The following is a 14,593-nucleotide window of genomic DNA, read 5'->3' as shown; positions in this document are numbered from 1 at the left end:
CTGTCCTTTTGTGGTTGACTAATTCCACTCAGCATAAGATTATCCAGGTTCAATCATGTCATGAGGTGTGTCATAGAGTCATTGTCATTCCTGTTTTTAATCTGCTATTTTTAATTATCTTAAGCCTTATGACGGCATTACTTACAAATGTGTGCCAATAATAGCTCCTCCATCTTATTCCTTCTATATGAGTTGCTAAAAGTACTGGTCACATATACGCCACACGTATAATAGTTCAACAATTTCATGTGTTTTTTAATAGCTATTTGAAAGCCAAATCCTGAATTACAATTTTAGCCTTAGTGAAGAATTTAAACACAAAAGTCAACTTGTTGCTATATCTCATCTATCTTTTAAACCCATCCAAGCTTAGTGATCATCTATAAAATTCAAAAAGTGTAAAATAGTCTTTCTTTAATATCACATACAAATCACACTAAAATGCTTTTTGTTAACTAAAAGGCAGGATTTTAAAGACAGGAAAATTTCGTTAGATTAACAGAGTTATGAACAAGACTATAAAGTGGTCACTTCTACAGTTATCTTCAACTTCTGCATTTAAACGGGCTTACGAATACCATTTGAAATAGGAGAACGTTGTTCTGTTTCACAAGACAGTGAAGAGACTAACCGGTGTTCAGATATATTCATATAATGACTTACATAAATCGAAATGTAAACTCAATCCTTAGGTTGTGAAATGGAATTCACCATCTTGGTGCAAAATTCGACATCATTCATTCAACTTAACCTTAACCAGTCACACCTTAGGAAAAGCAGTGCTGACACTTGCTGAGCAGACATTTCTATCAATAATTTAAAGTTTGATCCATCATTTAACCAGAGCCCATCTTTTATTTAATCCAGAACTCTTCAACCAAAATATTTCACCAGTCAGTCAAGATCTAGTTTCTGGTATAGAAGATCACTTAAATATGGTACATGTAGGGGCGGGGGAGTCACAGGATATTCCTATTTTTAAAAAAATAAATCAATAGTCAACAATTACTCACTAATAGCCTTCTTGAGATAAGCTATCAAGCCTATCCTGACTCCCTTCTTCTTCATGGCAGCAAAGATCATTTGTGTTCCAGGGATGTATTTCTTGGGAATGTCCAAATACTCCATCGGTGTGTCCTCTCCCCAGGTGATACCTTTACTATTTTTTGTTTATTTTTTTAAAAAAATTTATCTTATTGAGCGCTCTTACAGATCTCATCATAATCCATAAATATATCCATTGTGTCAAACACATTTGTACATATGTTGTGATCATCTTTTACAAAACATTTTCTTTCTACTTGAGTTCTTGGTATCAGCTCCACAATTCTTCCCTACTGCTCCTATCCTCCCTATCCCATGTCCCCTTGATAATTTATCAATTGTTCTTTTTTTTCATGTCTTATACCTTCTGCTGTCTCCTTTCACATACATACTTTTCTGCTGTCCATACCCCTGGGAGAGGGTCCATACATCGATTATTGTGATGGGGGAGTGGGGAAGGGAATAAGGGAGATACCTTTACTCTTAAGGGAATCTGTGTCAATGAACCCAGGGCCCTAATCAGTCTCCCACCCAAACCAACCATGCAGATCTGGCCCACTCTTGTGTTTGCCTCCATTTCCACAATGTGGCACTCGGCAAACTTCCAAACAAAAATCTTCTTCCCCGTCTCAGTAACACTGTTTTGAGTTCACTATCTTGTTGAGACCCTAACTGTTCAGAAGCCAACCGTTCTGCTGTCTAATGATTCATTATTCTTTAATATTATAAAGAAATCCATTGTGTGTATGTACCAAAGTTTATCTGTCCATTCTTCCACTGATGAGCATTTAGGTTGTTTCCATTTTTTGCTGTTATAAATAACGCTGTGGTGAACATGGTGTGCATGTATCTATACCTGCTATGACTCTTATTTCTCTACCCTGTTTCCCCAAAAATAAGACAGTGTCTCATATTAATTCTTGCTCCCAAAGATGCGCTAGGTCTTATTTTCAGGGGATGTCTTATTTTTCCATGAAGAGGAATATGGTACACATTTATTGTTCATTGTTTTATTGTTTTATTAAAAGAGACCTCACACATCCTGTCTGCTCCAGCAGAGTTATGGTAGCTTTGGGGAGCATTCTTTTCGGGCAGTCTTATTTTCAGGGGGATGCCTTATATTTCAGTGAGAGCCAAAAACTATATTAGGTCTTATTTTGGGCGTATGTCTTACTTTTGGGAAAACAGGGTAGGTCTAGATATATACCAAGTAGAGAATTTGCTCGGTCATATCGTATCCCTATTCCCAACTTCTTGAGGCAGCACGAGGGCCACTTGCTTTCTACAGTGGTTTCCACAGAGCTTTCTACGGTCCCATCAGTACCATATAAGGATCCCAATCTCTCCACACATCTGTGGGCCAATGACTGCATCCTTTCTGTTTACTCATATTGACTTGTGGAAACCTGTTAACTCCCCTAACATATCCTTTTAATCATGAGTATTGTCTGTGAGCTGTGTGTGTTCATGGTAGCGGATTATAATACCCAGCAAAAGGGCGCCAGAGAAGGTCAGATATGGCCACTCCGTGCTGTTCACTGCAGGGTATGATGAAAACCTGATAAGCTAACTGCATTGTCTCTTTAGCCCTGGGGAGATCAGGTGGAAGCTATGGGGAGAAGTATCACATTTAATTGAGCGATACTGGTATCATTTTAGAAATAAGATGTATTCTTGCAAGGATTTGCACCATTAAAACCATTCCTTGTAACAAATATCTTGCTACAAGTTTCACAACTGACTACAAAAGCAGTTATTAGGTGTTTGAGCTGGGGTTTGAACTCAGATGTCTCATTATCAAGTCCAAGACTTTACCCCCAACTGGGAAGAATGTCACCTTGGCAGGCACTCTGTTTTTGAGAGTGCTTGAACTCTTTCTGGACCATGTTTTATATTCTGTGGAGAAAGAGGAGAAATCATTAACCATACTAATACCTATTCTAACCCTGTAGAGAAATGCCATTGAATTGATTATAACTCATGGAAAGTCCATATATTAAAGGTAGAACTGCTCCATAGTGTTTCCTTGGCTGTTGTCTTTACAAAAGCAGGGCTTTCTTGCCCAGTGTTGCTGTGTTTATTTGGATTGAGAGACTACAGGTCAGTCTAAAAACCAAAACCCAAATCCATTGTCACTGCAGAGTCCACTCCAACTCTTCAGGGTGTTTCTGATGCTGCAATCTTGATGAGGGAAGGAAGCTTCCTCTTCCTCCTGTGGAATAGCTGATGGATTCCAACAGTTGACTTTGTGGATGGCATTCGAATGGATAATCTACAAAAACCCATCCCACTTCATTCTGATGGCGTTTCCCATTAGGTTCTCAGTACCTAAGGAGCAAGCCCTAGAACTTTGTCCAAGGGGTCTGCTGACACCAAAATGAATTTAAGCTAACCAATGAATAGTGCTAGTGAGATCCAAATAGAAGTTCTTTTCTATTTTTCAGCATCCTGACTTAACTTCAAAGAGCATACGCTCAAATTCTAGCTCTAGCACCAATTTTCTCCTAAGCTTTTTGCACATTAGCTTCCTTACCAGTCAAACCAAGAGGTCTGGTAGCATGACCTCTACGACCTTTTCCAACTGTAAAATTCTGTGACTCGATGATTGACCCTGTGATTAAATGTCAAGTTATTTTAATTTAATGTCCAACCAGGAATAAATGTTGCAGTCATTTTTAGCTTTTTCTTAACCACAACAAGGTCATGCATACCACTAGAGTATGTTACTGGGACTGTTACAGGATTAAAAATATAACGCACTACTACCAAAATATAAAAATAAATTACAGCATCTTGATTTTTTTCTAATTGAACTTTTTGTTTTGTGCCTTAGAACTTCAGCTCAGGACGGCTTGCACTACAACACAAGGTCCAAGAGAAAAGGAAGTGGTGGCTGCTGCGTTCTCTTTACGGGTCATAGGAGATCCTCCCTCTGGCTACTTATTGAGTGAATGAAGATGTGATCAGAGTGTATTTTTTACTATGTATCATCTTCTTATAGAACTGGTTTTTAATTTTAATAACCCAGCTACATTCTAAATGCTCAATTGCTCCTATGGCTTCCTATCACTGTTTTTCTTCAATATATATAGGGAAGCGGATTTCTATGACCGAGTAGCAGGAGAGAGGTGGCCTCAGACAAATGCCACAGATCTTTCCTTTTCATTAACTACTGTGACCAAAAACAAACAAATTTAAAAAATTCACTGACATTGAATTTATTGCAGCGCTTAGTGGTGACCCTATGACACAGAGTAGAATTGTTCCTGTGGGTTTCTGAGACTGTAACTTTTCACAGGAGTAGAAAGCCTCATCTTTTCCCCATCGAGTGGCTGGTGGTTTTGACCTGTTGACCTGTGATTACCAGTCCAAATAGTAATCTACCGTGTCATTATTGCTCCTTTGTTAGGGAGAGCTAAAAAACCATCTGGGAAGCTCAAAATTAATTTTTGATAAAAGATTATAACAAGTTAATTGAGGAAGAGATAGCTTTTCAATAAACAGTGTTAGAAAAGTGAATCTTCATCTATAAAGAATGAAGAGTACATAGCACACCATGCACAAAAACAAGCTCAAGATGAACCAAAGGCATACATATAAAATGGGCAAGCATCAATATCACCAACAAAAAAAACAAAGACAAACGTAAGGATCCTAATACAAGGCATAAACACATTACAGAACATTGTGAAAAATATCCACACTGTAGAACACACAATAAAGAATGGAGACCTTCAAATACAGCATTTATTCACATCAAATTATTACCTCAAAAAAGTTTTAAAAAGAACCAACAGATGCGGAAAAAGTATTTGGTAGTGATCAATCAGATAAAGGGCCAATCTCAAAAGTTTCTCCAGAAAATGACACTATCTTAACAAGAAAAATACAAATAATCCAATCAAGAAAATGGACATAAAACATGAACAGACAATCTATCAAAGATGACATTAAGAGAAATACAAATTAAAACAATGAGATACCACCTCACACTAACACTTAGAGCAAAATGCAACTAAACAGAAAATAATGACTGCTAGCAAGGAGAGTGGGATGTGTATGCGTTGCTCGTGGCCTGCAGAACTGCGCAACCCCGTGAAAATGGGTACGGCAGTTCCTCAGACAAATGCAAATGCATTACCCTGTGATCCAATGACCGCTACAGAGCAGATACCTTAAAGAAATAAAGAACACAACACAGGCATACGCACATCTGTTTACTGCAGCAATTTCCATCATAGCAAAAACATGGAAGCTACCAAAAACTTTGATTAAGGAGGAGTGGATAAACAAACCCTTGTACATGTATACACTGGAATATCGTGCATCAATAAAAAAATAATGACAACTCTCTTAAACACCACAGGATGTGGACAAAACGAGAGAATATTATGCTTAGCAAAGTTAGTCATTCGTATAAAGGTAAACATCTAAGGGCATCATTAATATATGGAAAAACAAAAAAGAAAAGCATTTTTTACACCAAAAGCTAAGAATCTGAAGACTCTGAGATGGTGGTGGTGGTTGGGGTGAGGGGAAATGGACACAGGGACAGGGAGATGGGGCGGGGGTGGGGATTATAGAGGGAGGGAGCATAGGGGTGGGAACAGAATCATATTTATGATGAGGGAGGGGTTAATTAGATATTATTATTGATTTCATTTGTTGTACAACTATATAGAATATGCTTCTTTAAAACCAAAATGCTAAACCTATAAATATATGCACATAGATCTATTTTCCCATCACCAGATATAAATATATTTCCATATGTACATGACTGTATTTGGGCCTCTATAAATGCTCTTTGCCTCCCAGTTCTTTCCTCTATGTCCTTTTAGTTTCCTCTTGTCCCACTCTCATGCTCAGCCTTCATTTGGGTTTTAGTAATTGCCCTCGGTTACATTGCCCTTCATCAAGCCCTACCAGGCCTCCTACACCCTCCTCACCATCAATTTTGGATCACGTGTTGTTCCTTGTCTCTAAGTTTGTTAACATCCACTTGCTTTTATGAATGAGGGGAAATGCGGAGTGGAGACCCAAAGCCCTTCTGTAGGAACTGGACATTCCTTTACAGAAGGGTCATGGGGAGGAGATGAGCCAGTCAGGGTGCAGTATAGCAATGATGAAACCTACAACTTTCCTCTAGTTCTTTAATGTTTCCTCTCACCCCCCCACCCCCAATATCATGATCCCAATTCTACCTTACAAATCCAGCTAGACCAGAGGATGCACACTGGTACAGATAGGAACTGGAAACACAGAGAATCCAGGACAGATGATCCCTTCAGGACCACTAATAAGAGTAGCGATACCAGGAGTGGAAGGGGAAGGTGGGGTAGACAGGGGGTGGGGGGGGGACCAATCACAAGGATCTACATATAACCCCCTCCCTGGAGGAGGGACAACAGAAAAGTGGGTGAGGGGATACTTCGAACTGTGTATGACATGACAAAATAATAATAATTTATAAATGATCAAGGGTTCATGAAGGAGGGGAGATGGGAAGGGAGGGGGTAAAATGAGGAGCTGATACCAAGGGCTCAAGTAGAAAGCAGATGCTTTGAGAATGATGAGGGCAACAAATGTACAAATGTGCTTAGCACAATGGATGGATGTATGGGTTGTGATAAGAGTTGTACGAGCCCCCAATAAAATGATTTTTAAAAGGGAAAAAACTTTTACACTATAGCCCCACCCCCCAAAAAAAACAACAAACAAACCCCCAAAATGAAGCAAAAATGAAGGTTTGTAGCCTAAAGAAAACAAATAACTGGGAAGTTCTTTTTGGTATAAACAAAGCCTGGCTTTCAGAATGGTTATTACACTGGGAGCATAGTAGTTTCATTTAAATATTGAAAGGTAGGCTTCTTGCCTGCCTGGTCTCATCTAGAATGGCCTTAATCCCCTGTCACCCTGCATGAGGTCAATGGATAGGGTTCACTGGCCTGACGAAAATTGTATTCATCGAAATGAAAGCCAGAAAAGCACCTTATCCTTATGGCTCATGAACCTTTGTTATTCCTTCCTGCCAACCAAGGAATAGTGAGGACAGGATACCACCATGTCACGGTTCTGCTTCCGCTGGTTCAACCAGCGGATCTCCACCTTCCGCATGCTGCGACCCTTTCATACAGTTCCTCGGGGGGTGGTGACCCCCCAACCATAAAGTCATTTTATGTTGCTACCCTTATGAATCAGGCGACCCCTGTGAAAGGGTCATTCGACCCCCAAAGAGATGGCGACCTACAGGCTGAGAACCGCTGGAACCAAAAGAGTGGCAGATCAAACCTCCCAGGGGCTGGGGAAGAGAAAGATGAGGCAGCCCGTTTCAGCAATGACATCCTTGGAAACCGTACGGGACAGTGCTATTCTGTTGTGTGGGGTCACTACCACTCCACCGCACTGGCCTTGCTTACACCTGACATATGTGATCCAAGCCCATAGACTTGGACGCTGAGGTTATTACATGACACGGCTCCAACATTTCCTGGGGAAAGTTTTTTAATTCTATTTTCCAAGAACGTTTGAAACCTCTTTGCATGTCATGGATAGAGGGAAGTCAGGCAATAAAGTAAGAGGGTTTGGAGCGTGAAATTGGGGAAACATCGTTCCTGGCCTGGCGATGTCCTGGTGTTTGATGCAAGAAGTCAGACAAGGTATTTCCACCTCTTACCTCTGAGCTGAAATTCCAAGTCGAGAATGCTTGGTTAAAGTAAACGCCCACATAGAGAACAGTTTGCCCTGATATACTTACTTAGCTACGGCAGAGTGAAAAGGATACTGTGGTGCGACCACTGCCTCCCTCAGTGCAGATTTGAGGGCTCGTGAAGCCCCATCTGCGCTCTGCGGATGCAGAAGTAAGCAGAGGTTAGGCCCATGGACCCTACTAAAAGCTTGCTTTGGGTCACAGTGGGGAAGACCAAGGTCTCTCCCACAGAGGCCACAAGGTTGACAGCTCCAGTCAATATTCAGCGCATGACGCAGCCGTGACTTAGAACATTAGTAAAGGTTCCAGGTGACCTGGATCAGCACAAAATGGCTGCGGTTACCATAAATAACCAACTGAGCAGAACAGCCACCAGTCCAGCTGAGACAGATGTCTGGACGGAAGCTAATGCAAAGACAGACAAGGGAAATTGTTGTTGTAGAGACCCGAGACCCTAAATATTGTCTCATCTTTCGTATGTGTTTCAGCTTGAAATCTTGTTCATTACACTTCTTTAAGTAAGAAACTACGTCGCTGAGAAAAATGCAATGGAAACATTAAAATTAGACGCACAACTCAGGATCACTTTGGGAATGGTTCTCAATTTGATCACAACTGTTTTTTTACTTTAAGAGGAAAATATTCTACACAGGTAATAGTTTTAAGCTACCTTTCTTGACTGATGTGCTATATTTAATGTTTAGGTTTTGAATAACAAAATATTTCAGATTTATCGTTTTCTTAACTCATGGGGGTCAAGGGCTTTCAGTTTCAAGAGACAATCATCAGAGCACAATTTTCCTGCTTCACAAAGTGGGAGAAATTCCTGTTTGTCACTGAAGTGTGGAAGCAGGTCAGTTAACGTTTGATTGGCTCCAATTAGCACTCCCACAAGTTCTGACACCCTTCAGCGCTGGCAGGCAGACAACGTCCTTTGAAGGGAGTGTGACATTCTGTGAAAATAGCATAAACCACCACAACAAAGGAAATCGTTTAAAAGAGATTCTCATAGCCAAACACCCACTGTGTGCTGTGTAATCAAGTAACACATAAGTGCACTACACAAGGAAATGATTTTGCGTAATGGGTAGATAAATGAATATTACAAACAGAAATCTCCTTGAGACTCAGAGGACCAAGAAAGATGGTTAGACAGGGGCAGGGAAGACAAATCGATCAGAATGTTTCAGTGAACTTTAAATAGCAAACAATCCTTGCTTTGGAGAGTATCTGGTAGATGGAAGGGTGGCGTAGCTTCTGTGTGCTCATAACAGAAGATCATGTCACTACATCGGAGGGATTATAATTAGAGAGCTAATCTGTTTGCTATCCCCGTTTACATGTGGATGCTCAGAGGTTCCTATCACTTCTATTACTCGTCAAGCACGGCAAAGGCATGTTTTTCTGCAGTTAATTGGCAGGAAATTGTCCAAAGGCAGCTGAATGCTGAGATCTGCTCAGTTTCCCAGCAGTTCTGAAATCCATCACTGACTCATTAATGGAGCTGTAGAAATGAGTCGTCATGACCAGTTTTCCTGAGATTTTAAACGGAGTTTCACCTTGACTCAAACTCTAACTTCATGAATCCATTTTCCTTAAGTCTATCCTAAGCTTCCAGGAACGCCATAAATAAATGTGCACAACTACCACTGAGAAATGAATTGAATCAATGTCAGTAAATGGGAAATTCCAAAATGCCAACCGACTGACTTTTCTGAGCTTTTAGAGTTCGACAGCAATGGAGATAATCCTGCCTCACATTGACTTGAATGAAACCAGCTTGTGTTTGCCAAGCTTCCAGTGGTGTGTGTGGTACACTCTATGAAAATAGTCTGAGTGTACAGAAATAGGTCACTGTTCACTGCCTTTTTAATGGAAGTGGGTTAGTCGAGAGAGTCAATGGAGGCTGTGCTGTACATATTTGTACTCTCACACCACTTGTTCCCCAGTCATCCCAGTGCCAGCTTTTCCCTGGGCTTTTACTATTTCCCCAAACCCCAGGTCCACCGTAAGACTCTCGATGCCAGCCTTATTCATACAAAGAAATATTATGTGTTTATTTATAATATCACATATCGTTTCTATTAATGATTCTATGGCATGGCATAGACACTGTTAATCAGTCAGATGCTGGCAAAGGGAGAAGAGGTGATGATGGGCCGAATCTTGCAGGAACCTTAAGCTAAAAAAGGTAGAGACATGTTTCCACACTCACCTGCACAAAGGAAGGGGAAGGGCAAGGACAAAAAGACTGTGTAAGTACCATGAAGGTTTGATATTCATGCTGTGAGTTAAGTTTGACTAGGACAATAGTTTATGTGTCATTGTTGACTTTTCCTTTACTACCACTAATAAAATGATCAGTGCTGGCACTTTTGTTAGGGCTTATAATAAGTTCCTTAGCATATCAAAGCTCAACGACTGTTCTTTCTGATATATACATATCTATTTAACTAAAAACACTTTAGTAAAGTTTTTTAACTAAAAAATTTTTAAAGGTTGCCACCTATTTTTAAAAAGGTTGTTAAAATATGATGAAGAACCTCAGAGTACAAAAAAAAACAAACACATTCCCTTATCAATGGAAGAGACTTGGCTGCAATATTGATGACAAGGAATTAGCCTAGGAAGAAAGAGAGGATGTTCACACTACCCCCACAGTGATTGACTAGATTTGAGTGTGGGATCAGAGACAAGAGAAAGCATAATTCCAATTCATAGAGATCCTACAGAGCAGGGTACAACTACCCTGGGGGTCTGAGACTGTAACTCGTAGCAGGAGTAGAAAGCTTGTCTTTCTCCTGCACAGCAGCTGGTGGTTCCCAACTGCTGACCTGGCGCTTAGTGTACCAACTTGAGCCCAGCCAGACTAAGACAAGTGTTTGTACTAAGTAAACCTGCCTGCAGTATCCACTCATCACAGAGACATGGTTGAGCACATTTAGTTTGGGGAAAATGTCTAGGTATGAACTGGAAGCCTCATAGCAATATTTGTTTAATGTACCTCAGAATAATTACATATGTGCACATTTTCTCTTACAATGGACTAAATAAAACCATTAGGGATAAAATTCCCATTAAAATATTTCAATGGCTCCTAGAAGTTTCAAGATGATCAAAATGTAAATATAAAATAACAATATTAAATTTTTATATGTCATATACATTATTATTCTTGTTATAACTTGGAAGAATCTCTCCATTCCCTACTCAAACCATCATATGGGACAATTTTCAGTTCTTCTAACGCTTCTCCAGGAATATCCAAGTTCCTCTGCTCAGAGTACTCTCCTATTCTCTGCTCAGAGTACTCTCCCAGTCATTGCCTGCTTACCTTGCAAATCTCACGGTAAATATCCCTTCAAAAAGTTTTCCTCGAATAGTGTGGTAGTTACATAATCCGGTGTCAATTTATGGAGTGTAGGGATGGAGACTAGCCTGTCAATCAGTATATAGCCAATGAGGCCTCTGTGTGCGTGCTGCCTTCTCCTGAGGATTCTAGGAACTCCTGTATTTCCTCCTTGTGGGAGGGAGACAATGGCTCTCCAGACTCAAGCCCTGTGAGACATCCCTGTGGAGAAGACACATGGAGAGAGGCTAATGGAGCCAGACCTCTGGAGCCAGAGAAGCCACGTAGAGACCCCTGCCTGTGCTGAGATGCTTACATTGCCACTGGATCCACAAGACTTCCCACCCACTGGCCTGTGATCTTCTCACATTCGTCATCATTGCATGTGTTTCATAAATCTGAAGAGGACTTTATAGATCGGTTTTGGACATATGGGTTAATATCAGACTTATTGGCTTGATCTGGACAGGGCTGGGATGTCTTCTCAATATTCAGTTGCTTTTGTAAATGAAGCTCTTTCTCATATACATAAGAGTCTCTCTGGATTTGTTTCTCTAGTCAACCCAAACTAACACAAATAGCAAATCTGAAATAGGTCTTCCTTCAATCTCTCTATTGGGCACCCCTCCTTGTGCTTCCAAGACTAGATGGCATAATTGGAACAGCCCTTTTATTTTCTTCATCCACCAATATTAATAACATACCCGTCTTATCCTTAGCACTATTGAGGAAATGGTTCATCATTGAATACTATGTATTTTGCCCCAAGCTGAAAATTTATCAGAAGTATTTTGCTAAGTAGAATGTGTATATGCATTCATTGTCAACCTATCCTGTATAAAACATCATAGATAGACATAGATAGATGGCTGGGTATAGATAGGTATATGTCCTTGTTCTGTCCACTATGCAGGCCTAGAAGCAATGGCAGAACAAGGGGGTGCATTTAGCATGAAGATCTTGATGTTTTTATACCGTTTCCTACTAAAATAGATGATCTAATTAATGACCCTCCAACCTAGCTACAATCCATGTATGTAATTACTGTACATACTCGTGTATAAGCGGAGTTTTTCAGCACATTTTTTAGGCTGGAAAAGCCCCCCTCGGCTTATACTTGAGTGAGGGTCCCACTTACCTCTTCACCGATCTCTCCCGCTCCTCTGAGGGTACCTGCAGCCTCTGTGGGTGCTCCAGTGACTGCTCATATCACCGCTGTTCTTTTCTCCTGCACACCAGCAGCCTCTGTGTTGTCTGTGCTGTATTAGGCAAGGACCTGCCCGCTTCTGTGCGCTTCTACCTGGGGTGCACCGCATCCTTGTCAGATGAATGTCTGATGCAGCCACTCTTCTCCAGGGCTGTGACCAATGAGTAGCCTTTACAATCTTACCCGTGCTTGGTCACGCCCCCTCACATACCTGAACACAAGTACCAGTATGTCTCTGGTTTGGGATATATAATACGTTTATTTACAGTATTAGTCTGCTGTATTTTACTTTTTATTTTCTTATTAACCCCTGTCTGGATCCAATGTTGACTCTGCTTGCATAAAGCAGCCTGTGTTAGGGCTCATAATACATGCACGGCGTTGTGTACGCACTGTGCTACTGCGTGTGTTGTGTTAGCACTTCCCATACACATGCGGTAACGCTGCGTATGCACTAACACAGTGCGCACACAACTCAGCGTGAATATTATGAGACTGCTCAAACAGTCATGTCATCACAATCTGGATATCGTCAGCCTGCATTAGGTTTCAAACATATAAGCTGTGTTGTGTGCATGCAGCCAGGCGGTGTATGTAGTAGTGCAGCACATGCAGTGACATAATGTGTATAGTCATTGCGGACACCATGTTGTTTTTTCTGGGGGGAGGCCAGATGCTCACAGACATCTTCCCTGAAGGCAGTGGCTGCCAGACTGAGTCTCCCCACACTGGTGGGCCTCCTCCCTGCTGCTGGGGACAATGGATTACTTCTCCCTGAACCATTAGCTTGGTTCCTGTAGGGGGAGTTCACACCCCACCCATAATGGTCTCTATCAGTTGAGCCAGGGAACAGGCCAAAATGGCTCTGTGACATCCAAAGTTAGGCTGCCATCCTGTATCTACGATCCGCCCATCTTGCCACATGTGTACCCCCAATCCCTCCTCTTCCTATTGCCTAGATACCCCTAGATCACCTCCCTCCCATTACTGTATTACCTATAGCACAACCCCCTCCTGTGACGTATGTCTTCACCTGTAATTAGGGGACTTGCATGTTACCAAAGAATATAAAAGCCTTGGTCAGCATTAAAGATGCTCTTGGTCCCTCCACATGGACCACCAAGCAGGGCTGAGGTGAGCATGCTACCATGAATTGTGTCTAACTCCGTGTATTTCAATCTTTCTGCTCTATCTCTCATGCTCTCTATAACTTTACTATGATCTTTACTTATTATCGCTGTACAATTGCGCCTATCGGACCCGTAATGATGTGTCAGGGGCCGGCTTCCCCCTGGCAGTTTTTGTTGACCCTATTTTCCACTAACAGAGCTAGTTCACTGTTCTTCTTTGAAATAAATATTCAAAAACTTTTAACCAACTGATGCCTCAATTAATATAGTTTTATTGGTATCTATTTTAATTTTGAAATTTACCAGTAGCTACTGGATTTCTCACCTGATTCAATAAGTTTTCCCAGTTTTTTGTTTTAAAATTAGGTGCCTTGGCATACATTCAGGTTGGCTTATACTCGAGTATCTATGGTGTATGGCCATCTTTACCCTAAAGAATGTCTATAGAAATGAATTCAGTGCTCATATTTGCCACTTTTAAGGAGCCCAGATGGCACTGTAAGTATTGTCTCCCAAACCTCGTAAACCCTTGATAAATTATATATACCTTGCACCATCTGCTGTATCCCTTCACCCACATTTCTGTTGTTCATTGCCCTAGGCGGTTGGGGGTGGGTATTATACATTGATCATTGCTATCAATTCCGCCTTTCTCACCTACTCCTCCCCTCATGGAGTTGCTATTCCTATTACTGTTTCTGATGGGTTTATCTGTCTTGGATTACGTGTGTGGAAAGCTCTTATCTGTACCAATGTACATACTCCAGTCTAGCAGGATTTGTGAGGTAGAACTGGATTCATAATAGTGTGTGTAGTGCATGGGTTTGGATTTGTGGCAGCTCTGATCCCATGGGCCTCTCACATGTCAAAGCAAAATGTCACCCCGAACCATTGCCTGGTTTTACCTGGTGGGCTTAAGGCACTGAAGCGGGTTGTACAATGGGAAAAAAAATAGTGTGTGTGTGTGTGTGTGTGTGTGTGTGTGTTGGGGGGCGGGGGGGACATTAAAGAACCAGAGGAATGTTGTATGTTTCTGTACCGTGGTTGACTCATCCCTGCTGGGAGGGAAGGTCCAATCGTCTACAGAAGGGCTTTGGGTCTCCACTTGGACTCCTCACCTTCACATCAATATAATTTTTGATCTTCTGATCCCT

General features: G+C 41.2%; 1 pseudogene; it reads right to left on the bottom strand.

Annotated features, from left to right (window-relative positions):
- Positions 1-1,005: 1,005 nt before the first annotated feature.
- LOC142423944 (cytochrome c-like) lies at positions 1,006-7,161 on the bottom strand (annotated as a pseudogene).
- Between the last annotated feature and the right edge of the window lie 7,432 nt (positions 7,162-14,593).

This window comes from Tenrec ecaudatus, chromosome 13, assembly GCF_050624435.1.
Source record: "Tenrec ecaudatus isolate mTenEca1 chromosome 13, mTenEca1.hap1, whole genome shotgun sequence".
Lineage (NCBI taxonomy): Eukaryota > Metazoa > Chordata > Mammalia > Afrosoricida > Tenrecidae > Tenrec > Tenrec ecaudatus.
This window is presented reverse-complemented; position numbering and strand designations above follow the sequence as displayed.